At 41.4% G+C, this 27,572-nt stretch overlaps 1 protein-coding gene and 2 long non-coding RNA genes across 4 annotated transcripts in view; 1 reads left to right on the top strand and 2 right to left on the bottom strand.

Annotated features, from left to right (window-relative positions):
* Positions 1-2,600: 2,600 nt before the first annotated feature.
* Positions 2,601-27,572, top strand: part of LOC146490442 (uncharacterized) — a 150,629-nt gene continuing 125,657 nt past the window's right edge. The window contains exons 1-2 of the long non-coding RNA XR_014872743.1: positions 2,601-2,683; positions 2,870-3,062. This is a non-coding gene — a long non-coding RNA (uncharacterized LOC146490442). The remainder of the gene's footprint in view (positions 2,684-2,869; positions 3,063-27,572) is intronic.
* LOC146490451 (uncharacterized) lies at positions 14,561-15,484 on the bottom strand. Of its 2 annotated transcripts, none has more exons than XR_014872755.1 (3): positions 15,359-15,484; positions 14,846-14,968; positions 14,561-14,761 (listed from the first exon to the last, which is right to left on the bottom strand). It is a non-coding gene; the product is annotated as an uncharacterized LOC146490451 (long non-coding RNA). The 2 variants fall into 2 exon arrangements; XR_014872754.1 differs by having other exon boundaries at positions 14,600-14,691.
* LOC146490450 (cadherin-1) overlaps positions 23,906-27,572 on the bottom strand; it is a 29,229-nt gene continuing 25,562 nt past the window's right edge. Inside the window, exon 16 of the mRNA XM_085153219.1 lies at positions 23,906-27,501. The gene's annotated coding sequence lies outside the window, so the exon portion shown is untranslated. The remainder of the gene's footprint in view (positions 27,502-27,572) is intronic.

The following is a 27,572-nucleotide window of genomic DNA, read 5'->3' as shown; positions in this document are numbered from 1 at the left end:
CAGTTTTTTAAAGGAGCCTTGTGTGATTTAGCTCTTTGTATTTTGTTCTGCACACAGAGGTCACTGCCGTATTTTTGTGTTTTGTATTTCATTTCCTTTATTCCTCGTATTGTATTGGCGCATCTTTGTTTAGTCGGTTATTCTGTTACTTTGCCACGTTACCTCTCGTGCTGTCGATGTTCAGTACAAGTCCATATGGCCGCTGTTTGACAAAAGTAAAGGTCAAAGGACATTTTTTTGTTTATTCAGTCGGCATTGACAATAAAACTGCACATTAAGAACCCAGTAATTGTGTCCTGTGTGGCTAACCATTTCCCAGGCTACAGTATGATGTCATTCATGGCAAAGAGCTTGATGTCATCTAAGTCTTACAGATTGATGTCATCGATGCATACGGTATGATGTCATATAAAGGCATACAGGTTGATGTCAATGTTTATTGAGGTTACATGAATATACATAGGTTCATTAACATATGACGTATACATACAAACAAAGAGTACCTTGCCTGTGCGTTGTGTAAGTGTGTGTGTGTGTGTGTGTGTGTGTGTGTGTGGGGTCAGAGTGTGACCCCATAAAGACTTCCCTAAACCTGCTGGTCTGGAAGTCCAGCAGTTCATCTAAACAAAAGGCACTTAGACTAAAACAGATATAGATACGTTCATCCTACCACAAAACAATAAGAGCAGGTACGACCTCTCCCATGCTCCCAGGATGTGGGTGTGAATGCCAGAACACTCTGGAATGCACACAAAGTCTCTGCAGACTCCTAAGGATCAACCCTCTACCAACATGACATTGACTATAAAACTCTAAGCATATATGACAATCAACAATATAACCCTGACAAGCTTCATGTCTTATAAGTCTTACAGATTGATGTCATTTGTGTCATACAGCCTAATCTCATGTATGCCCTCAGCTTGAAGTCCTGGATCGAGACAGCTTGATGTCATGTCTGCATACAGATTGATGTTGTCATGGTCTGGGTGCGTACCTGTAGGTTTCCAACAGCGGTCCTCTTCCTTTGGGTGGAGATCGGTTGCTCCTCCCTGGCTGAGCACCTGTGGGCATCAGTCATGGCCTGAGTATCAGGTTAGTCAGTGATGTTTTATTGCTCAGTCCAGATCCTGTGTGAAAACTTACCTGCTTTTTCCTGTCTTCAGAGTCGGCTCCTGGAGTGGGGTTCTCGCCTCAGTCATCCCCGCTTTTCTGGACCTGGGCCACCAGCTGCTGGTACAGCATTGCCAACTAGCCTGAAACTCACCTGCCTGCCTCCCCGCACCTCGACCTCATCTGGGCCTTGCCCCCCACCTGTCCATTTCACCTGAAACCAATGCCCTGGTCTCTTCACAGTATTTTTCCCAGCCCAGCTTCCACCTCCCCACTGCCACAGCTGTCCCACCTTGAAGTCCATGAATGAGACAGCTTGATATCGTATATGCATTCATATTGATGTCATATAAGGCATACAGTATGATGTCATATAGGCATACAGTATGATGTCATCCTGTGTCCTCTGATGACCTGTTTGCCACTGAAAGGCAGTGTTAGAGGGACACTTGGGCATTTATCGCAGCATATGATGTGTTTTCTGGATACACTGCTGCTTTTTCAGCACCCAGAGATTGATGGCTGCGTGTCAGAGCTGGCTATGAATTTCAGAAGGATCAGGCCTTAACTTAACAAAAAAGTTATCAGTAGTTCTTTCCACCTTTTTACCCACAGCTACATCCACTTCTGTCGGGCCTAGGCTGCTCACTACGGCTGGGTATCATCACTGATTTCTGTAATCCATTCGATTCACGAGGTCCTGATTCCATTCAATTTGATTTTGCCTCAGACAGTCAGAAATATTATAATTCTGATGATTTATCAGCGCTGACATATGTGAGACTTCATCAGAGGTGTGAGCATCACAGCAGAGGCCTTTGTGTCAAAGTAACTGAGGATAAAACAGAAAAACATGAAGGAGATTTTCCTGCCCTGTTTTCTGTAGCAGATACACTTTAAAATATTCTGCAGTACAACAAAAAGTGAAGAAAACATGAATCAACATCTGACCATTACCTGATGCTGCTGAAGTGAAGCAGAGCAAAGTTACAGAGGTTTGATTACAGACACAGCAAAACGTTTTGCAATTTGGCATCATTTTAAAAAGTTTCAATTTCTTCGTTATAAAACAGCAGAAATGATTCTTTTCAAGGTCATTTTCTGGTGGGGAAAAACAGTGACCAACAGCACTGTATATGACTTGTGCATAATAAAGTGAATGAATAATGCAGGAAACAGAGATTTGAGATGGGAAACTGTTCTTGAAGTATACTGAGAGAGAGAGAGCTGTGCAGGCGGTGGAAGCAAAACAGCAAAAGTCAGAGGGCATTAATGACGAGATTTATCAAATGTGGAGCGTAGTTTGGATCTTCTTTTGCTGCTGCTTCAGTGAATTTTGGTTAGAGAGAGATAAAACCTGCAGCTCAGAATCGAGCGCAAAAAAGACGGAAACCGCCGACGCGGTCAGTGAGCTGTCGGCTTTCTCACCCGACGGCGTGTCCGTGTACAGGCCGTCGGGTAAGAAAGCCGAGGAAGAGAAAGCTGATTGTGATACTTCGGGTCTGTGTTTATGTCTTTGTGTGGAGTCCGTGTACCTGCTCTCATTTACTGGTTGGTGGTTGTTGAAATCGTTTTGTGAGCCTTGACCTGAGATTCTGGCGTTTCTGGCAAAATACATTTATATTTAAAAGTTGATTCAGGATTTAATGAATCAATATTGCTTCATTCAAGCTACTCGCCTCTCTCTATCCACCTGCACTTTCAAACGCACACACGAAGGACTACGGGAATATCTGGACCACGGCCATTCAGAGAGGTCCCGCCCCTGACTATCTCTGATTGGTTTAGACCACGATAGGGGCATAATGTGTGTCAGTTGTTGACCACACGGACACTTTCAGAGTTGCGGAGACTTTTTTTTTAATGTACTGAACGGCTGGTCGCTGGTGCGATCTAGGATTTTATTAGTCGCACCAGTGAGAAATTTGGCCGCAAATGTGACCAAATTGGTCAGACTCTAGAGCCCAGAGATCAGCTGCTGTCTGAACTGCACACTTACACTTGGGTTTTGTATTTTTTGGCTTTTTCTCTGCTCTTTTTTGAATTATAAATTCAAGTCAGAGCTCTTTTGAGCCAACCTTCCCTTTAACGTTAACTAGTGATGACTTCATGAACTTCTTCACAAATAAAATTTTTATCATTAGAGAAAAAATTACCAATAATCATCCCACAGATGTAATATTATCTACAGCTACTCTTAGTTTCATTGATGTTAAGTTAGACTCTTTTTCTCCAATTGATCTTTCTGAGTTAACTTCAATAATTACTTCCTCCAAACCATCAACGTGTCTTTTAGACCCCATTCCTACAAAACTGCTCAAAGAAGTCCTGCCATTGATTAATTCTTCGATCTTATATATGATCAACCTATCTCTAATAATCGGCTATGTACCACAGGCCTTCAAGGTGGCTGCAGTTAAACCTTTACTCAAAAAGTCATCTCTAGACCCAGCAGTCTTAGCTAATTATAGGCCAATCTCCAACCTTCCTTTCATATCAAAAATCCTTGAAAGAGTAGTTGTCAAACAGCTAACAGATCATCTGCAAAGGAATGGTTTATTTGAAGAGTTTCAGTCAGGTTTCAGAGCTCATCACAGCACAGAAACAGCTTTAGTGAAGGTTACAAATGATCTTCTTATGGCCTCTGACAGTGGACTCATCTCTGTGCTTGTCCTTCTTGACCTTAGTGCAGCATTCGATACTGTTGACCATAATATCCTATTAGAGCGATTAGAACATGCTGTAGGTATTACAGGTATTGCACTGCAGTGGTTTGTATCATATCTATCTAATAGACTCCAATTTGTGCATGTAAATGGAGAGTCCTCTTCACACACTGAGGTTAATTATGGAGTTCCACAGGGTTCAGTGCTAGGACCAATTCTGTTTACATTATACATGCTTCCCCTAGGCAGCATCATTAGAAGACATAGCATACATTTTCACTGCTATGCAGATGACACCCAGCTCTATCTGTCCATGAAGCCAGAGAACACACACCAATTAGTTAAACTGCAGGAATGTCTTAAAGACATAAAGACTTGGATGGCCACTAACTTTCTGCTTCTTAACTCAGATAAAACTGAGGTCATTGTACTCGGCGCTGAAAAGCTTAGAAATATGGTATCTAACCAGATTCTTACTCTGGATGGCATTACCTTGGCCTCCAGTAACACTGTGAGGAACCTTGGAGTCATTTTTGACCAGGATATGTCCTTCAACGCACATATTAAACAAATATGTAAGACTGCGTTCTTCCATTTGCGCAACATCTCTAAAATTAGAAATATCCTGTCTCAGAGTGACGCTGAAAAACTAGTTCATGCATTTATTACTTCCAGGCTAGACTACTGCAATTCATTATTATCAGGATGTCCAAAAAACTCACTGAAAAGCCTTCAGTTAATCCAAAATGCTGCAGCAAGAGTACTGACAGGGACTAGAAAGAGAGAGCATATTTCTCCTGTTTTGGCTTCCCTTCATTGGCTTCCTGTTAAATCCAGAATTGAATTCAAAATCCTGCTCCTCACATACAAGGTCTTAAATAATCAGGCCCCATCTTATCTTAATGACCTTGTAGTACCATATCACCCTATTAGAGCACTTCGCTCTCGCTCTGCAGGCCTACTTGTTGTTCCTAGAGTATTTAAAAGTAGAATGGGAGGGAGAGCCTTCAGTTTTCAGGCCCCTCTTCTGTGGAACCAGCTTCCAGTTTGGATTCGGGAGACAGACACTATCTCTACTTTTAAGATTAGGCTTAAAACTTTCCTTTTTGCTAAAGCATATAGTTAGGGCTGGACCAGGTGACCCTGAATCCTCCCTTAGTTATGCTGCAATAGATGTAGGCTGCCGGGGGATTCCCATGATGCATTGAGTTTTTCCTTTCCAGTCACCTTTCTCACTCACTATGTGTTAACAGACCTCTCTGTATTGAATCGTATCTGTTATTAATCTCTGTCTCTCTTCCACAGCATGTCTTTTATCCTGTCTTCCTTCTCTCACCCCAACCGGTCGCAGCAGATGGCCGCCCCTCCCTGAGCCTGGTTCTGCCGGAGGTTTCTTCCTGTTAAAAGGGAGTTTTTCCTTCCCACTGTCGCCAAAGTGCTTGCTCATAGGGGGTCATATGATTGTTGGGCTTTTCTCTGTATCTATGAAGCGCCTTGAGGCGACATTTGTTGTGATTTGGCGCTATATAAATAAAATTGAATTGAATTGAATTGAAGAGGGTTTGGATTTCTGTCGATTTCCTGCAGGATTACAACTTCCAAGAGTTTCCAATTTATTTTATTTTGTTTTATTTTGACTTATAACTTTGAGAGGATTTGGATTTCAACTGAATCCCTGGAGTGTTGAAGTTGCAGGGATGCAAAGCAGAGATAATATCAGCTTATCCTGCTCCTCGTATTTTTCTTCAAAGGCCTCTACAGAGAGACAAAACAAACACAGGAGTTGTGATTAAATGTATGTAGGAAAGCTGACTTTCCAAATGAAGATGAATTTAACAGGTAAAGGAGACTTTACTCACCTAGATATTTTCGCACAGCCACAGCACGTGGTGTGGTAAAGGTCGGCCAAGATTTTGACCACATGTCAGAAACTGGATCAAAATTGGACTAAACTCACTTGAACTCTGACTTTGTCTGCACTTAGAACTATCACAAGACATTAAAACAAAACATCGGGCATTGATGACATCACAGGAATCTAACATTCCAATCTATGCAAACTGTCTCCATGGCTACATAATATCAAATTAAATCATAGCAAAGGAGTAAAAAGCAGGATCAGTCTTAGGGTGTATGTTACATGTTTGCCAGTTTGGATGAGTGAGTGCAATACTTCATCGGCCTGTGTTGTAGCAACCTGTTGAACCTGCTGAGAAACTTTTCTTTTTCTTTTGAGAGAGAGTTTGGGTTGGAATTTGGAATTAAATATCTGTAAATTACACGATTTAGAGGGGTCTGACATCACATCCAGTCTCTCTTCTGTGATGTCAAATATCAATGCCAGACTCGCTTCTCTGCTGTAATGTCAAATATCAATGCCAGACTCGCTTCTCTGTTGTGATGTCAAATGTCAATGCCAAACTCGCTTCTCTGCTGTGATGTCAAATATCAATGCCAAACTCGCTTCTCTGTTGTGATGTCAAATTTCAATGCCAAACTCGCTTCTCTGCTGTGATGTGAAATATCAATGCCAAACTCGCTTCTCTGCTGTGATGTCAAATATCAATGCCAGACTCGCTTCTCTGCTGTGATGTCAAATATCAATGCCAAACTCGCTTCTCTGCTGTGATGTCAAATATCAATGCCAAACTCGCTTCTCTTTTGTGATGTCAAATATCAATGCCAGACTCGCTTCTCTGCTGTGATTCAAACTTTTTCAGAAACTTTTCTTTGTCCTGCTCTGCCACTTGACCTACAGCCACCCACTGTAGTGGGTTAGAAGAATTGTAAAGTGCACACATAAGAAGCCATACTGGGAAATTGTCTTCTCTGCGTTTTCCAAAGAAGACAGTCCCAAAGCCTCCTTCACCCAGCTTATCCTGCTCTTCGAATTTTTCTTCAAAGTCCTCTACAGAGAGACAAAACAAATTGAATTTAACAGGTAAAGGAGATGTAACCCAGTGTTAATTTGGTTATCTGATATTGTGTAATATTCAGTATATATATATATATATATATGTATATCTATATTGGGTGTTCAGTTATAAAATGTTCTTCAATGATTTTGAGTTTTTTTTATTGCTATTGGTTTGCGGCTGCTTTACGACAGTCGACTGTGGTAGTACATCCTAGCGGGAGGGGCTATGAGCTCACGTGGCTTGTAGCTGTGCCAGAGAGCAAGCTTGGGTGAGCTAGCGGGGAATATCGCCTTCTGCAGTAGCCTTAAAAGACTATTGTTCGTTCTCCTGCCAGGTAAAAATCTGTTTTGTATGTATATTATACTATTCCATGTGTTATCATGTGTTTGCTATGATGTGATGTGTAGTAATGGTTATTAAGGTGCTAATCGCTAATCGGGGACAAGCTAGCAAGCTCGACAATTAGCCGCCATGCTAAGCGGACGTTGGTAGCCAAGTTCGTATGTCACTGTGGGGTTAGGAGCTCACGTGGCTTGTAGCTGTGCCAGAGAGCAAGCTTGGGTGAGCTAGCGGGGAATATCGCCTTCTGCAGTAGCCTTAAAAGACTATTGTTCGTTCTCCTGCCAGACGCCTTACTGCTGTGCTGCCTTACTGCTGTGCTGCCTTACTACTGTGCTGTCTCGCTGGTGCCATTAAATGACCGGCGGCTGCCATCCATTCATCCATCCGGACCTCGATTATTTGGACCGAAGTACTCACACACGCCCGCACTCAGTGCCATACATTCTCTTTATTTTGCTGGCCAGCTAACACCATTTTTTGTTTTGTTTTCTTTTTGCATTCACAAAGACTATCCAAAGACATTTTGGTTATTGTCAAATAGACACTCTCTGATTACGGACTGAGGAGGTTGTGGTGTTACAACCCCAGGACTGAGAAAAAAAGACTCTTTACATAATATATTCACTTGTCTCCTGGTTAGGAGAAGTGACTATTGATGGAAATATTTTTTTTCTTCTTCTTGTCTTTGTTTGTATTGTATCCCAGAGAAGTTTTAAGTTGTTCAGGTTGAAACATTTGCACTTAAAGTCTGTTAAGTTTCCTTTGATGTATCAGTGTCAAGCTGATGTTTAAGAGGGTATGTTAAGGACAGATGTGCTCCAGTCCATCAATCCTTTAAAGTGCTGGACACCGATGGTAAATTGCCATCAGACTGTAAATAAATTGTCCTCTGCTGTTACCCATATTGCTTCACTCATTCTTTTGTGAGTAGACGTATTGGTTACAGAGACTTTACTCACCTAGATATTTACGCACACCCACAACACGTGGTGTGGTAAAGGTCGGCCAAGATTTTGACCACATGTCAGAAACTGGATCAAAATTGGACTAAACTCACTTGAACTCTGACTTTGTCTGCACTTAGAACTATCACAAGACATTAAAACAAAACATCGGGCATTGATGACATCACAGGAATCTAACATTCTAATCTATGCAAACTGTCTCCATGGCTACATAATATCAAATTAAATCATAGCAAAGGAGTAAAAAGCAGGATCAGTCTTAGGGTGTAGATGACCTTGTGGTTAGTGCCTTCTATTTGATGTACAGACTGAATAATAACACCTTCTAATTAGTTCTGTCTCCTATTGATGCTCTTCTACGAGTAATCAGTGCTTGATGGCTTACTAAGCTTAACGTTTTTCACAACATTGATAACAAACACACACAAAACAACAAAAACATATATTATCTAAAAAAAACTTGATTGGACCACAGTTTGATGTTCATCCTACATGTTTATTGAGATTGTCTAATGTCTGCGACGGTATCTTCTCCCACGTCTGCGGACACCTGAGGCCTTGTGGGCTCTCCTGCGTCTGCGAACGGGGCGAGAAGCACGTTTGCGTCTATACCTGCGTGGTGGCATCGTCCAAAACGGCGGTACCTGCTCCACGTCACGGGTTCTATTTATGGACTCACCTGGCAACTTTAGTGATGTCACTGCTGATGTTGTCACTGTTGGTGTGACCTCATGACTCATTCATGCCATCTGAACTGTGGTGTAATTATGAGGTCACAGGGGGACGTGAATTTATTCACAAAGTTGAAAGAGAGTTTGGGTCATAACTCAAAGACACAATGATGCAGTCAAATCATTGGAATTAAATATCTGTAAATTACACGATTTAGAGGGGTCTGACATCACATCCAGTCTCTCTGTTGTGATGTCAAATATCAATGCCAGACTCGCTTCTCTGTTGTGATGTCAAATATCAATGCCAGGGGTCCGTTCTCCGTACCTCGCTTACTACATCCAAGATCAAATGACACATCCAAGATCAAATCATCGCGCCAACTTTGAGCTCGCTATTCCGGTTCTCCGAACACACCTGTTGTTGACGATTAGTACAGCTGGATGAAGTAATGTGAGATCACTGGGTGGCTTAAAAGGGGCTACGCATCGATAGTAGAAACATTGATCGGCAACCCTTTGATTGGTCGGCGAAAATGTCGAAGGAGCGCGCTCAGTATTTTTCGGCAGCAGAGCAAGAACTCTTGATTGAGGGATTTCAGGAGTTTCAGAGTTTAATTAAAACGCAAGGGAACACTGCAAAGGCTGCAAAAGCAAGGAGAGAGGGCTGGCAGAAAGTTGCTGACAAATTAAACTTGTAAGTAATTTATTATATTATATTACATCCATCCATCCGCTTCCGCTTATCCTTTTCAGGGTCGCGGGGGGCGCTGGAGCCTATCCCAGCTGTCATAGGGCGAGAGGCGGGGTACACCCTGGACAGGTCGCCAGTCTGTCGCAGGGCCAACACACAGGGACAGACAACCATTCGCACTCACTTTCATTTGCACAGTCACGCCTAGTGGCAACTTGGATTATCCAATTAACCTATCCCCACAAGCTGCATGTCTTTGGACGGTGGGAGGAAGCCGGAGTACCCGGAGAGAACCCCCATTATATTACATTATATCATATTATATTATATTATATTACATTATATCATATTATATTATATTATATTATATTACATTATATCATATTATATTATATTATATTACATTATATCCTCTTTCACATTAGAGCCACAACAGGACCCACTAGAACATGGGAACAAGTAAAAGTAAAATATAAGAATATTCTACAGAATGGTAATATTTATCACTTATATTGCTTTTAGTCTCTTGAAAAGAGACCCTGAAATAATCTGTTTGTTTGTTTATAACAGCAACCAAGAAAAGGGCAGAGCAAAAAAAGACAGGTGGTGGTCCTGCACCCCCTCGTCACACCCCGACAGAGGAGCTGGCCCTAGGGTTGAATGCCACCAGACCCACTGTTGAGGGCATCCCTGGGGGCAGCTCTTCCTTAGACCAGCAGCCGGGGTGCAGTAGCAGCAGCACCTTCATAACTGGTAAATTAGCTCATAATTCTATTTGTACAATGTAAAATATTTGGTTGTTGCCTTAATTAAAATGCTTTTTGTACTTTGACATTTATTGACATTGTGGGGTTTTTTGTGTGTAGTTTTACATAACACTCCATCACTTTTACCTGTTCCCATGCAAGGGGTGACTGAAGCATGCACAGTAAGTTGGGATATATATATATATATATATATATATATATATATATATATATATATTTTTTTTTTTTATTATTATTTAGACCAATAGGCTGTACCACATCCCTTTGTAACACCATTTTGTTTCCATTGCACAGGACAGTGAAGCAACCCTGTCAGATGACTGTGGTTTGGAGGAAGTCCCTGTAAGTGCATGCATAATTTGGCCTGAATTTGTATCTACTTGTGTACTTCTATGTGTTTCTGACTGCAGTATGATTTGCAGGCAGAGAGGCCTGATACAGAGGTGGGCAGTCTTGTAATTAATTTTACTTCCTATATGACATGTATTGACCATTAAATGTTGTCTCTACAATTGAAACAGGGTGACATTCGTTTGCTCTATAAGAGAAGTCTCCAGCAAAAAATGGAGTATACTGAGCTAAAGAAACAAAAGCTTCTAGGTGAAATCGAACTTCAAGCTCTAATGAGGCAAAAAGTTCAACTAGAAATCGAGTTGCTTCAAAAGGAACTTCAGAGTAAGTAAAAATACACTTTCATACAGAGCACTATTGATGACCTTGCGTGATACAGTATATATGATTTTTTTCCTGGCAAATGATGACTGGCTTTTTTTTGATGAGACAGAAAAAGATGCTCAAATAAATTTCAATGAAAAATATGTTTTGTCATGTTTTTAATATTCGAAATTGTGTTGCACAATTCTGTCCCGTGCAGCTCTGCCACTAGGTTGGTCCAAGTGCACTGGCTGGAGGTCATCATCAGGCTGCACCTCCACCACAGGAGTCCTCTCCTTTCTGATGGTGGCAATGTTGTGCAGTACGGCACATGCAACAATAATGTCACATGCTCTGTCAGGTGCAACCCTCAGACTTTTCAGACACTGAAATCTTCCCTTTATTTGCCCAAAGGTCATTTCAATGCGTGCCCTTGTCCTGGCAAGAGCTGCATTGTAGCGGGTTTGTGGCCCAGGGTTTGGGTCAGGGAACGGTGTCATGAAGTACTGCCTGCATGCATAACCCCTGTCTCCAAGGAGAATCCCATCGTAGGCCCCTGTGTAATGGAGAAATGCTGTTATGTTAGGCCCAAAATAAGTATGAAATATCAAAATAAGTCTCTTTTTCTTACCACGCTCAAATAATGTGCATAAACCTGACTCTCTGAAAATTCTTGAGTCATGCACTGATCCGGGCCATTTAGCTTCCACATTTGTGATATGGCACATAGAGTCACACACCATGTGAACACACTCCTTTTCATTATATATTACCATCTAAAATATTAGTATTACTCACCTGCACATTTATACTGTGAACCCCCTTTCGATTGACAAAATCCCCTTCATTGGGGCATGGGGGGGCCTTAATCGCAATGTGTGTGCAGTCTATGGTACCAATCACATTAGGGAAGCCTGCGGACAATCGAGCTATAGTTACAGACATAGGTCATGATTGCATCACATTCATTATCGAATTTAATGTACCTGCAATAGAAAAAAAGCCCTGTTTGACAACCTGTGGTCTTAAGTGGCTTGGAAAAACCACAAACACACCCAGGAAATGCTTGAGTGCCAGGTATACTTTGCGAATGGAACGGCAGACAGCACTTTTGCCAATGTTCTCTGCGTCTCCAACAGCGTACAGAAACGTGCCACTCACAAAGAAACGCAAGGCAATGCACACAGTTTGTGCAGTTGTTAATGCCCGACTACGGTGAGTGGAACTCTTATCATAGGGATCCAACAAGTTGGTTAAGTAAATAATACCCTCACGGGAAAATCGATATCTCTCTATGAGCACACTGTCGCGCTGAGCTAAAGGATCCTGTCTATCCCGCAATATACGCTGAATTCTGAAAACTCTCCTTATCAATCTTGCACCTTCCGCAATGGGTTGCTCGCGTACAAACGGACAGGACATGGCTGCGACAGACTTCCCAAATCCACCTTCGCTTTTATAGCTGTGGTCTCTCATCTTGATTACACGAAGTAATTTACTATTACTACTCTAAAATATGAATTACATCTGAAATAATCAAATACATGAAATAGAATGATTAATAGTACATTTCCCTTTTTTTAGGAAATGACCTGTATGTATCTGTATGAAATCAATAAAAGAATCAAATACTGCATTATCTTTAGTTACATTGATAATATTTATTTATGGAAAAACAGTGGAAAAATATCGCTGTTGCTTTCGTATAAATGAAGCGGACATACCTGGAGTGGCCGCGATCTAATCCTGTTTACATAAAGTAAGCCTGCTCCCAAGCAGGTTTACGCTTACGGATCTGTTGCTATGGCAGCAAGTCCCGGATGAGCTTCGGAGAACTGAACGATCCAACATCACACGAAATCGTCAACAATCAAATCCAGCTAACTTACTTAGCGAGGTACGAAGAACGGACCCCTGATTCATCTCTCTGTTGTTGTGATGTCAAATATCAATGCCAACCTTGCTTCTCTGTTGTGATGTAAAATATCAATGCCAAACTCGCTTCTCTGCTGTGATGTCAAATATCAATGCCAACCTCGCTTCTCTGTTGTGATGTAAAATATCAATGCCAACCTCGCTTCTCTGTTGTGATGTGAAATATCAATGCCAAACTCGCTTCTCTGCTGTGATGTGAAATATCAATGCCAAACTCGCTTCTCTGTTGTGATGTAAAATATCAATGCCAAACTCGCTTCTCTGCTGTGATGTCAAATATCAATGCCAAACTCGCTTCTCTGCTGTGATGTGAAATATCAATGCCAAACTCGCTTCTCTGTTGTGATGTAAAATATCAATGCCAAACTCGCTTCTCTGCTGTGATGTCAAATATCAATGCCAAACTCGCTTCTCTGCTGTGATGTCAAATATCAATGCCAAACTCGCTTCTCTGTTGTGATGTCAAATATTAATGCCAGACTCGCTTCTCTGCTGTGATGTCAAATATCAACGCCCAAACCCCACGACCGACAAATAACACAGAACACGCAGCCAGTGACGCATCAAACACACACCACGTTTAGTGACCAATAAATCAAGCGCCACAGGTGGTGTAAAGCTCAGGGATGTTTAATGATGTTGATTTTTTCTGTTCTTGTTCCTTTTTACCAAGCCGGGTTTGTTGGTCCTTGTTTCCCTCTCCTGCTGAGTTCCTCCTGACGGAGTTCATAAGCCAGTCAAAGATCTGCACGTCACAATGGACTGAGATGTCGACTTCCTCCCACCAAAGAAAGAAAAAAGTAAAGTCGTCATGCAGCAGGAGAACAAAAAGTCATACTACAGCTACTGCACCCCTCTAATTTATTAGATTCTTTCAATCATGTGTTTCATAGGGGCCTCGGAGCACTTCTGCACACTAAATGAGCTGTGCTGGAACTTACACCATCACGTAACACATAAAGGAAATCTCTTATTCATAAAAAGAAACAAATGTTTGCTTTGATTACTCCTTGAGAAACTGAATGTCACGGTCCTGGGTCGCTGGCTCAGTGTTTTCTGTTTTATTTTATTAATCTTTGATTTCTTGATGTGTGATGTTACTTCTTAGGTTTTGGTTCTGTGTCCCCGCTGTTCTGTGTTGGTACTGTGCCTCTACAGAAATAGCATCATAATTTCATATTTTGTCAGCACTTCCTAGCAGTATGTAACTACACAATAAATGTCAGGGTTTGCGTGTTGAGATATGAATGGAGGACCCAAGATGCAGGCACTGCTGATGTGAGTGAGCTTTATTTATGGAGAGTGACATACAAACAAAGGCGAGGGAGGCGAGAAACAAAACTAGGAAAACCTAAACTGGGAAAGCTGAGAACCAAATAAGAAACCTGGACACGAGGGAATGGAGTTAAAACACGAAGGATGACAAGCAGGAAAAACAGCATGGAGGAACACAGACGGACCAGTAACGCACACAAGAGGACAAATGCTATAAATTAGTGATGGCCCGCTTGAAGCTGACGCTCCGGCATATTTTTGACCACCAGATGTCACCACAGAGGACTGTGTTAAAAAGCTTCCAGTAATGAATCGTTTTTCAACACAAGCTTCAGAAAGCTTTGTTTGGCCATCACTACTATAAATACACACAGAGGGAAACGAGGAAACTGCACACAGGAGGGGGACACAGCTGAGCCTAATGAATCTGACGAGACGGGTCATTCATGTACTGTACATGATGCGGGTAGATGCTGTACGTTTATGGGCTGCAGGAGAGACACAGATTTGTGCAGCTGAGGTTGTTTGGGGTCCCTGCATGTTCGCCTGCTGGGCCTGAGCGAGCCTCTCCACATCTGTGGCCCGGCGGTCTCTTCTCTTGCTGAGGATCTTAACATAGTTTGCTGGGACGAGCCGGTGGTCTCACCGTCCACGCTGGCCAGGAGCCAGCCACGCACACGGGGCTGTAGCTCTAAACACGAGGGAGATAGTTGTAAACATGGGGCACGCTCACACAAAAGAAGAGCCCTCATCTGTTATTTCTAAGATAAGGAAAACAAAAATAGAAGGTTTTGGGTCAAAGCACTCAGAATCAAATGTCCCGCAGCCAGTAAAAAGCTCATCACCTTTAGGAGCGAGGTTGAGCATCTCTCCAGCTTGCATAGAAAGCTCCTCCTGAGAAGCAGCTGTAAAGTCATATTCTCCTCTGGCCACCACGTGGTCGTCCTCCTCGCTCGCCCAGTTAGTGTCTAAACCAAGCAAGGAAACTGAATGAAAGACATTCATCATTTTAACTGGTCTTAACCAAAAACAAGTCCTTCTGCTTTTCCTTACACTTGTAAAGTAACTAATGGCATATGCAGCTATGGTACCCAATTTATTTGCCACTGAGTTACACAAAGGCACATATGATGTCATACAAGCAGACTCATCTTTACACGTGTACTGCAGCCCTGAACATTACCAGCTTCAGATTCTATTATCAAACTTTGCAACAGCAGCCTTAATTACTTTGAACTCAAAACAATTAGCACCTGCAGCCACTGTCCTGTGTTGAGTACACCTCTCAAAACAACTAAATGTACTCATATGAATATGTGAGTGCTTGCTGTTCCATCTCTTCAGCCTGCTGCACAAACCTGCTGGGGGGACGTCCTCAAGGTGAGGTGTGTGTCTGTATCCTCCCAGGCTGTAGCCGCCACCGTAGCTGTAGCTGTAAGGCCTGTAGCCACCACAGATGGAGCTCGCATAGGGGCTGTAAGAGGGGAGAAGGAGCTGTTGGATGGACAGTAGGACTGCTGGACCTTATGAGGGGGCACAAGGGGCGCCATCCAGGGCAGGACAGAAGGGCTAGCAGGGGTAGAGGAGCCTGTAGCTAATCCTAAATCTGTAGATCTGTTTGGTGACAACATAAAGATAGAATATCAGTAAAATCCACCCATAATTCATTGCAACATTAATTGAGCAAAACATTAGTTCAGAAATGTTATGGAGTCAAGCTAAACCACAAACTGAATGAACAGCTCATAGAGTGGCTCTCTTCCACAGCGTGTCCTTTGTCCTTTCTCCCTCCCCTCAACCCCAACCAGTCCTCAGAGGCTGCCCCTCCCTATACCTGCTTCTACTGGAAGTTTCTTCCAGTTAAAATGGTGTTTTTCCTTCCCACTGTCACCAAGTGCTCGCTCAAAAGGGCTTGTTTTGATCATTTCGTTTCCTCTGTATTACAATAGGGCCTCCACCTTGCAGTATAAAGTGTCTTGAGGTGACTGTTGTTGTGATTAACGCTATATAAATAAACTGAAATTGAATTGAGTCAACTTTTCCTCCTGCCTCATCTCCAGCTCTGCTACTCTTCATCTGTACAGACTGTGGAAACACACAATAAATTCACCATCAACCAGCAGCTAGCGGCAACTTTTAGCATGGGATGTTTTCTCACATGAGCTGACGTTATGAACCAGTCAACACACCTTAAATATCCTTAAATATCATTATCACAGCTCTGATTGTTCAGCTTCTCCAATCTGATGACCATATTCTCTTAACCTTAAAAAGATATGTTGATATGTCCAAAAAAGATAAAGATGTGTCAGATTTAATTCCATTTCCTCACTTAAAGTGGAAAAAAGTGTCAGGTTGGGGGGACTGATTGAACTGTGATTGTGGAATTTGCCTCACACAGGTGCGTTCACTGTTGCTTGTTTGAGAATACTGCTGTATATATACAAATGCTGACTGCATAAACAAACTGTTGTACATATATTTTTAGAATTATCTGAATATATTAAGAAAAAGACAATAAAAAACAATGACTTGCAGCATCAAGCGGAGGACTTTAATCTTCTCTTGTTTACGAGTTTGGGGACAGGTGAGCAGAGGACTGACAGATGAAAAACACAAGCTTTCTCTAAGGGTGTTGCCTCTCCCTTAAAGACAGGCTGAGGAGTTCAGTTACTCAAAAGGGGCTCAGAGTAGAGCTGCTATTCCTACACGTTGAAGAGAGGCTGATGAGAAAAGGAGAAAGAGGCCCAGGGCAGACCTAGGACACTCTGGAGAGGCTATATCTCTCAGCTGGCCTGAAGATTTCTTGATGTTATCCCAGAAGAAGTGGAGGAGGTGGCTGGGGAGAGGGAGATGTGGGCTTCTCTGCTTAGGCTGCTGCCCGGGTAAACCAGTCCTTGATAAGCAGAAGAAAATGGATGGATAACAATAATAAGCAGAAGAAGCTAAAAGACACAAATTTAAAATAAAACATTATTAGTTATGAATTGAAAGATATAATTATTCAGCTATATAATAACTCAGCTTATAAATATATATGTAGGCATTTTTTTGAAGTAAATTATCGGGCAAAGGAACTGAGTTTGTTGGCAAACAGCAGCTACATTTTCTTCTGAACTGACAGTTAGCAAGTACAGAACAAACAGAAATGCAATGAAAATATTTCTGTGGCTTTTATTAATTTCACTTATTAACCAGAACTGCACAAAACAAACAAAAAGGCTCAATTAACAGAAGAGAGAGAAATCTAGCGAGACACACTGACTAGGACACGGCCTCAGAGGAACAAACTAGCAGTCAGCCACTTGTACGGCTGTGCAGATAAATAATTAGTTGCTTTTTTATTCCTGGGACTTCTGATCCTCTCCAAATACACAGGGAAGTACCTGATGCAGCTAGTTTTGGGTACTACCATCACCAAGCATTTAAAAAATCTATTAGAGGATAATAAAGTGTTTTCACCAACCAGAAGAAAAACATATTTTAGCGTATAAAATAGCAGTCTCTTCCAAACAAGTCCTTTAGCATGCTGATGTTAAAAAAGATCATGTAGAGTAAGACAGGCATAGAGAACAGCACTGACTGGGAGAGGCTTTGAACAGATGACATACTCAGATCAATTCAACATATAAGACTTTAACAATGCACAAGCATCTATCAAAAACCTATTTAATCTATCATCTGTGATATTATTATATACAATTATAATGTATTGTTCATCTCCCTTAAATAAACAGGCAGCCTTAAGGTATGAAATATTCATTTGTCTACTGTTTCAGTGGCTGATAGTGCTCCACAGGCCTCAATGTGAGTTTGAAGCCATTATAATCTTCAAGTTGTTTAACGATAAACAGATTTTGAATGAAAGCCACGGAACTTCGGTAGCACAAAAAAGTCTATATTCTTTGTGTCCATATGGATCAGTCATATTACCATTATTTCCCCCTAAGGTTGCCAAAAGCACCAAGTTAATACTTGAAAAAACTGCAGCAATACACCAAAATAGAATCAATATTCTGTTTACTTGGTGACAACGCTGCTTTTAGCCTTCAATCAGAAAGCTTGAGTTGGCTAGTTAAGCATCGGGCTAACGTTTAAAGCTTTCACTTTGGGGAAGTAACTCGCATTACTGCTACTGCTGTGTAATCTTGGTTAAATTCACAGCATATTCCAGAAATTACCCTGCAATAACTAACTGTTAGAATAGCAGCACCATATTGCATCAAACTGAGTGCATTTCAATTAGGGCTGGGTATTGTCACTGATTTCTAGAATCGATTCAATTCCGATTCACAAGGTCCTGAATCGATTTGATCCGCGATTCCATTTAATTCGATTTGAATCTGGGAAATTTTGACAGTCAGAAATATTATAATTCCGATCAGTACATTTACATATTTTTGTATCTATAAAAAGAAAGCTGACACATGCAAGACTTTATCAAAGGTACTGAAAATCTAAAGTCTGATTAATTAAAGTTAACATGCATTTTTTTAATCAAGTGCTGCAATCCTTGGCAAAGAGGAAATATTTGCAACAAAGATTTCCGATTGTCAAAATGAGCTACAATGCATAATGCAATGTATTACTGTAATTTTACAGTGATTGTTGGCTGTAGAAGACATCAACAATACAGCAATAATGAGCACTTACTATATTCAGAATTCAAATAAGTGCTTATGTTTCAATTTATTTATCAATTTTAATTTTATTTATATAGCGCCAAATCACAGCAAAAGTCGCCTCAAGGCGCTTCATAGATACAGAGAAAAACCCAACAATCATATGACCCCCTATGAGCAAGCACTTTGGCGACAGTGGGAAGGAAAAACTCCCTTTTAACAGGAAGAAACCTCCGGCAGAACCAGGCTCAGGGAGGGGCGGCCATCTGCTGCGACCGGTTGGGGTGAGAGAAGGAAGACAGGATAAAAGACATGCTGTGGAAGAGAGACAGAGGTTAATAACAGATATGATTCAATGCAGAGAAGTCTATTAATACATAGTGAGTGAGAAAGGTGACTGGAAAGGAAAAAGGAAAAACTCAATGCATCATGGGAATCCCCCGGCAGCCTACGTCTATTGCAGCATAACTAAGGGAGGATTCAGGGTCACCTGGTCCGGCCCTAACTATATGCTTTAGCAAAAAGAAAAGTTTTAAGCCTAATCTTAAAAGTAGAGATAGTGTCTGTTTCCCGAATCCAAACTGGAAGCTGGTTCCACAGAAGAGGGGCCTGAAAACTGAAGGCTCTGCCTCCCATTCTACTTTTAAATACTTTAGGAACAACAAGTAGGCCTGCAGAGCGAGAGCGAAGTGCTCTAATAGGATGATTTGGTACTACAAGGTCATTAAGATAAGATGGGGCCTGATTATTTAAGACCTTGTATGTGAGGAGCAGGATTTTGAATTCAATTCTGGATTTAACAGGAAGCCAATGAAGAGAAGCCAAAACAGGAGAAATATGCTCTCTCTTTCTAGTCCCTGTCAGGACTCTTGCTGCGGCATTTTGGATTAGCTGAAGGCTTTTCAGTGAGTTTTTTGGACATCCTGATAATAATGAATTGCAGTAGTCCAGCCTGGAAGTAATAAATGCATGAACTAGTTTTTCAGCGTCACTCTGAGACAGGATATTTCTAATTTTAGAGATGTTTCACAAATGGAAGAACGCAGTCTTACATATTTGTTTAATATGTGCATTGAAGGACATATCCTGGTCAAAAATGACTCCAAGGTTCCTCACAGTGTTACTGGAGGCCAAGGTAATGCCATCCAGAGTAAGAATCTGGTTAGATACCATATTTCTAAGCTTTTCAGCGCCGAGTACAATAGCCTTAGTTTTATCTGAATTAAGAAGCAGAAAGTTAGTGGCCATCCAGGTCTTTATGTCTTTAAGACATTCCTGCAGTTTAACTAATTGGTGTGTGTTATCTGGCTTCATGGACAGATAGAGCTGGGTGTCATCTGCATAGCAGTGAAAATGTATGCTATGTCTTCTAATGATGCTGCCTAAGAAAAGCATGTATAATGTAAACAGAATTGGTCCTAGCACTGAACCCTGTGGAACTCCATAATTAACCTCAGTGTGTGAAGAGGACTCTCGATTTACATGCACAAACTGGAGTCTATTAGATAGATATGATACAAACCACTGCAGTGCAGTACCTGTAATACCTACAGCATGTTCTAATCGCTCTAATAGGATATTATGGTCAACAGTATCGAATGCTGCACTAAGGTCAAGAAGGACAAGCACAGAGATGAGTCCACTGTCAGAGGCCATAAGAAGATCATTTGTAACCTTCACTAAAGCTGTTTCTGTGCTGTGATGAACTCTGAAACCTGACTGAAACTCTTCAAATAAACCATTCCTCTGCAGATGATCTGTTAGCTGTTTGACAACTACTCTTTCAAGGATTTTTGATATGAAAGGAAGGTTGGAGATTGGCCTATAATTAGCTAAGACTGCTGGGTCTAGAGATGGCTTTTTGAGTAAAGGTTTAACTACAGCCAGCTTGAAGGCCTGTGGTACATAGCCGATTATTAGAGATAGGTTGATCATATTTAAGATCGAAGAATTAATTAATGATATGACTTCTTTGAGCAGTTTTGTAGGAATGGGGTCTAAAAGACACGTTGATGGTTTGGAGGAAGTGTAGACCCTAGTCCAGGCTTTAACTCAAATCTCTGATTGGGCTTTCTAACAATTACCTTGTTTTAAACATGAACAAGACAGAGACCATGATCATAGCTCCTCCTGATCTATATTCTAAAATCAGTCAGGTTCTTGCCCCTTTCTGTTCTTCTGCTAAGCCAAATATTCGAAATCTTGGAGTAATATTTGACTCTTCTTTGGGCCTTGACTCACACGTAAAATCTCTGTCTCCTTCCTGTTTCTTTCATTTAAGGAATATTTCTAAACTGCAACATATGGTCTCCTTAGCTGAACTGGAAAAAATTGTCCATGCATTTGTGTCATCACGTTTAGATTATTGTAATTCCCTGTTTACCAGCTTGGATAAATCATCTCTTTCTCGCCTCCAAGCTATACAAAACGCAGCAGCCAGACTACTAACTCGTTCTAGCAAGCGAGCTCACATCACTCCTATTTTATGTTCTTTACATTGGCTCCCAATAGATTTTAGAATTCGTTTTAAAATTATTGTTTTAACGTACAGAGCACTAAATGGCCAAGCCCCAGATTATTTATCCAAGCTTCTCACAAAATACACTACTGCTCGCCGTCTCCTCTCACAGACTCAGAGTTTGTTGGTTGCTCCCAGAACACGTCTGAAGACGAAAGGGGGCGGAGCCTTTCAGTTTGTGGCACCAAGGCTGTGCAACAGTCTACCTTTACAACTACGTTTGGTGGACTCTGTGGAATCCTTTAAAAAACAGTTAAAAACTTTACTGTTTAAACAAGCTTTCTGTTTACCAATGCTTTTTACATTTTTATATTTTAATTTACATTTAAACTCTATATTGTGTATATTGTGCATTTTAATCTCTGTGTGCAGCGCTTTGTGACTACCTGTCTATGAAAAGCGCGTAATAAATAAACTTTACTTACTTACTTACATAGTACACAGACTTTCAAAGTAAAACAGGAAACTGAACAGACGTGGACTAAACTAGGGGATACAGTGACAGAGAACAAGAGACACACTGACAGAAATGACTGTATACTAACAGAAGTAACACAGAACCACGACCTAAGAACGAGAACACAAGAAATTCCAAGGAACTAGGGAGTTAGGAATACTAGCGACAGAAATCAAAACCAAGAGAATCAAAACACATCATGAAATCAAGGATAACTAATACAACAGAAAAACACTGAGTCCACAGACTCAGGACCGTGACAGAAACTTTCAAAGATTTCAGGTCTGGATTTAGCCCCAGTGTTTTAAGATCCTAGCAACGCTGGTATTTATGGCCACATTTTTCAAAGACACGAGCTTTCTGGGTGCTGACCAGTAGCGGTTTTAGATACGGGCGACACGGGCGGTTGCCCGGGGCGGCATCGTGGTGGGGGGCGGCATCACGGCCAGCCTGTGACATAGTGGGAATGTGTGTGTGTGTGTGTGTGTGTGTGTGTGTGTGTGTGTGGAGGGCGCCAGAGGGTGTGTTCGCCCGGGGTGCCAAACAGGCTAGGACCGCCATTGGTGCTGACTCAGGGGGACAACTTTAGTTCATTGAAACTTTAATGCCAGTTTAGTTTAAGACATTAAACTGGTCGCGTTTTGAATCCAATTGATAATAAAAGAGCTATACTGAACATAAACAACTGTGTTAGTGTGACGCCCTGCATAATTGAAGGATTACAATAAACTTCAGTTCTTACTGAATCTGTAACATTGCCTTGATCTGCCTACATCATTTTAAAATGCATTTTTTAAATAGTTTGTGTTGTTAAATGAGTTTTGTGTCACTGTGCACAGTGAAAAACTCACCTGATGTAGTGGAAAGGCCATGTTCACCACTAGATGGTGACAACCTGGCACAGGTATTTTCTATACACACTAAATTTCACACTGAAAAGCCTTGGTGGGAATTTTTGTTTGCATAGAAAGTCAAGGAAAAAATGTCTTGAGGTTTTCCAGTGTTTTCAAAATTGTGTTTTTCAGATACACATCAAAACTCCACACAGACAAACACACACACAAAACAACAAAATATGTCAAATTACATAAGATAAGATAAGATAACCTTTATTAGTCCCACACGTGGGAAATTTATTTTGTTACAGCGGTGGACAGTGCAAAGTTACATGGAGAATTAGAAAAACATCTCATTTGTAAAAAAAATAAACCAAAACCATCCTTCAGCTGCTTTCAATCACATCTCCGAGTCTCTGTGAGCAGACGCAGCTCGTGCTCGTCTTCAGGGTGAAGCTTGATGTGCTAATAAAAGAAAACATGTTTGCAGCTCAATTTCAAAACACTGTGTGGGTTTCTCTGGTGCATTTGTGCAACTGTTTCTTGGTAAATTATACAAGAGCAGGAAACATAAAAATGGCTGTTGTCATCCAACATGCCCATAAAAGGCTTCATGATATACTGCTGCTGTTCACCTGCTTGTCTTACTCTGCTGGACTTTTCAGAAGTCGACTGTTTCACATATAAAGTGCTGTTTCTTATTATTTTAATGTGCTGAATCCAAACCCGACAATTGAAATATCTGATTAGCTGCTGTCTCCAAGACATTTATTTTTACACTACATGTTGTTTAGATGAGTTTTTCATGTGTTTGGTAATATCTGACCTTTCTTCATTATGAAACAATAATCAGAGAAAGGTCAACACAGATTAGTCTTAATATGAAACATTAGAAAGCACAGCAGGGTTATTGCAGCCCCGCCCTCACATTGTGAGCAATGCTGTGACGTTTCTCAGTTACAATAATGTGACATAACTTCTGCCAAGCAGCTTCTGTGTTTGGTAGCGTTGGTGTCACTGTGTCTGTAAACACGATAACTGGAAACAGGCATGTAGAGTGGCCCAGTGTTAACAATCCATTCAGAGGTTAACTGGCGTCCACTGAGGTCATCAAAGTCTGTCCACCTTCTTCCACTTATCAGGGTCGTGGGGGGCTGGAGCCTATCACAGCTGTCATAGGGCGAGAGGCGGGGTCAACCCTGGACAGGTCGCCAGCCCGTGGCAGGGCTAACACACAGACAACCATTCACACCAGTCGCCACTAACTGCATGTCTTTAGACTGTGGGAGGAAGCTGGAGAGAACATGCAGACTCCACACAAAGACCCCGGCCTGATGGGGTTAGGGTCCTAAGTTTGATACCCAAAACTGAACGCAGGACAGAGGAAGGGATGGGTGATGTTCATGTGTGCCCAGGTGTATGATGTGGCTCTTTGCGGTGACACAGTAAAAAATGTGGCTGTTTGTCTGTGACTGGTTGGCTGCCCCAGCCCTGGCCCTTCATGTATTTCAGTAATGTCTTTTTCTCCCGTCTCCTCCTCTCGTTTACATGTTTTGCCCTTGTGACCCATTCCTTCTGTCACGTGTGTTTTCCCCCAGCCATCATGTTCTGTTTGTGCTTAGTTATGTCCATGTCTCATCTCTAGTCCTCTTTTCCCTCTGTATGTATTTACAGTGTACGTGTTCCTCGTCGGTTCGTCATGCTAAGTCTGCGTGTCTTATTCCGTCATGTGTCATGTATCACTCCAAATCTCACTGACTTTAACTAATAATAACTGTTTGCTGAGTGTTATGTCTAAAAGGTATTGCACAATCGCCTCTAGTAGAGGATCAGGTTTGTTTTCCACTGATAATGGATTTTAACATGACTGACCAATGATTGTGGAGCACGTCCATGTAGGATCTTGTAAATACAACGAGCAAACTTAAATGTTTTAAAATGTTCAAAACTTAATATATCATAGTTCTGAAGTATGACGGAAGGAAAAAGTTTCATATTTTAAAAAAATCCAATTTCATATGATCAAATTTATGTCAAAAAGTTCATATTTATCCCTCCTATGTCATGTGTGAGTACTGTACTTTAAATGTCATATATATCAGATGATACTGATAACCTAATGCTAATAACAATGCAGAGGTCTCTAGGCCTCGACTTTTATGGAGCATGTGAAGTTTGGGGCAGAGTGGACAAAGAAAAGTTTCTCAGCAGGTTCAACAGGTTGCTACAACAAAGGCCGATGAAGTATTGCACTCACTCATCCAAACTGGCAAACATGTAACATACACCCTAAGACTGATCCTGCTTTTTACTCCTTTGCTATGATTTAATTTGATATTATGTAGCCATGGAGACAGTTTGCTTAGATTAGAATGTTAGATTCCTGTGATGTCATCAATGCCCGATGTTTTGTTTTAATGTCTTGTGATAGTTCTAAGTGCAGACAAAGTCAGAGTTCAAGTGAGTTTAGTCCAATTTTGATCCAGTTTCTGACATGTGGTCAAAATCTTGGCCGACCTTTACCACACCACGTTCTGTGGGTGTGCGTAAATATCTAGGTGAGTAAAGTCTCCTTTACCTGTTAAATTCAATTTGTTTTGTCTCTCTGTAGAGGACTTTGAAGAAAAATACGAAGAGCAGGATAAGCTGGGTGAAGGAGGCTTTGGGACTGTCTTCTTTGGAAAACGCAGAGAAGACAATTTCCCAGTATGGCTTCTTATGTGTGCACTTTACAATTCTTCTAGTTCCTCCTGTTCTCTTTTTCTAAAACACATTTTCTCTGTAATGCAGGTGGTGATTAAGCATGTTGCTCAGTTTTTAGTCAGCTACCTACCAGTGGTAAGAAATGTTTGTCTTTTTCTGTTGTTTTCCCCAACGTGTTCCTCAAACAGCCTAATGTTTGAACACTGACCTTGATGTTCTCGTTCTCAAGCTTCTTAATGGTAAAATGACCGAGATTCCCAAGGAGGTGGCATTGCTAATAAAAGTGGGGGCAGGACCAGAGGCTACGAGCAGCAATGTGACGCCCGCTTAAAACGACTGGTATGACTTGGAAGACGAGCTCATTATGGTCTTTGAAAGGCCAAAAAAACATAGACTTGGAAGCCTACCTGGCAAACAGAAGAACCTTTGTGCACGAGAGGGAGGTTAAGGTCAGCGAGTGGCAAGATAACATATATGGCAAACTTTAATGGATAATGTAAATCTGATTATTTGAACGTATTTTTCATTTGTCTGTCTGGTCATAATGAGACAGCTGGTACATGCAGCCGCTGAAATGCAATCCAAGGGTGTCTACCATCGAGACATTAAGCCAGACAACATTGTGTTTGACACATCGCCTGATCATCCAGCATTTCTATGTGTCAAATTCATCAATTTTGGTATTGGAGTCCCTTTTAGACCAGAAGCAGTCACACGAAGAAATGGTAGGTCGTCAGCCTCACCGTTTAAATGTCCTTGCCTGCCCACACGCTTAGAGTCCACATGAATTCCTTACCATGAATAATTACTCTCTGGATTTTAGAAACTGTGTTTACAGCGGCTAACTTATGTTAGTTCTTTTTTAGCTTGTAGTTCTAAATTAGAAGATTATTGTGATATTGAAATATAAAAATAAAAGTATGGTAAGTATGACTGCACAGGGGCTTTGTGGCCTGGCTGCAGAAGTCACTGGATAGAAAGCTGCTGACGTTTCACTGCATCCTGCACCAAGAGGCATTGTGTGCGCAAACCTTTCCTCTAGAATGCACAGAGGTCATAAATGTTGTCATTCAGATCACCAATAAAATAATGGCAAAAGGTTTAAATCCCAGTCAGTTCTGTTCATTACTGGATGAGGTGGAGAGCATTTACCCTGATCTCCTGCTGAAGAAGCTGAATACAAGTCTTCAGGGGAGAGGAGGCACAGCGTTACACATGCTGGAGGAGGTGTTAGCGTTTGAGTGCAAACTGACAGTTGATAAATTCAGAGCATTTGCAGTCTGCAATCACCAGTTATTTGGGAAATAATTCCACGAGTTCAGAGAGGAAAAACCCACATTATCCTTCCCCATCACTGCCCTGACCATCGATCCATCCCTGTTAAATGTGACTGGATTTTCAGGTGATACTGAGAACCGTGTTTGAAACATGGAATGCCATCCCGACACATAAACATGAAGAAATATGCATTTGGAGTCCTGACGATCTTCAGATCCACATACGTATGTGAGCAGCTGTTCTCCACCATGAACTGTGTTACAAACAAACACAGCTGACGCCTCACAGACGACAGCTTACAGTCCTGCGTAGATGAAAGTGACTTTGTAACTTGTAACTGTAAATTAAATGTGTAAGTGATATTTATATAGGTGTAAACTTATCCACAGCTTTACGCCTTGTTGCTGTTTTAGAAAGAGTTAAAAAATGAATGTCCACTATTTAAACCTTTTGAATGCAGGATATTTTATTGAAGCAATTTAGCAGGAGGGGGGGAAAGCCAGCTCACATACTATGATCACATAATGAAATCACTTAATACTCATCTAATTAACCCACTCTTAGCTAATGTTGATCTTTTGAGGAGAGAGATTGAGGAGAGAACGGGCACATCCATGCCTGAAGAGGCCCTTATCTCTGTTTTGCATCCCTGCAACTTCAACACTCCAGGGATTTAGTTGAAATCCAAATCCTCTCAAAGTTATAATTCAAAATAAAACAAAATAAAATAAAATGGAAACTCTCGGAAGTTGTAATCCTGCAGGAAATCGACAGAAATCCAAATCCTCTTGAATTTATAATTCAAAAAAGAGCAGAGAAAAAGCCAAAAAATACAAAACCCAAGTGTAAGTGTGCAGTTCAGACAGCAGCTGATCTCTGGGCTCTAGAGTCTGACCAATTTGGTCACATTTGCGGCCAAATTTCTCACTGGTGCGACTAATAAAATCCTAGATCGCACCAGCGACCAGCCGTTCAGTACATTAAAAAAAAGTCTCCGCAACTCTGAAAGTGTCCGTGTGGTCAACAACTGACACACATTATGCCCCTATCGTGGTCTAAACCAATCAGAGATAGTCAGGGGCGGGACCTCTCTGAATGGCCGTGGTCCAGATATTCCCGTAGTCCTTCGTGTGTGCGTTTGAAAGTGCAGGTGGATAG

This window comes from Neolamprologus multifasciatus, unplaced genomic scaffold (genome assembly GCF_963576455.1).
Source record: "Neolamprologus multifasciatus unplaced genomic scaffold, fNeoMul1.2 chr13_unloc_1, whole genome shotgun sequence".
NCBI classification, from domain to species: domain Eukaryota; kingdom Metazoa; phylum Chordata; class Actinopteri; order Cichliformes; family Cichlidae; genus Neolamprologus; species Neolamprologus multifasciatus.
The sequence above is the reverse complement of the archived record's forward strand: the minus strand, read 5'-3'. Positions and strand labels throughout refer to the sequence as shown.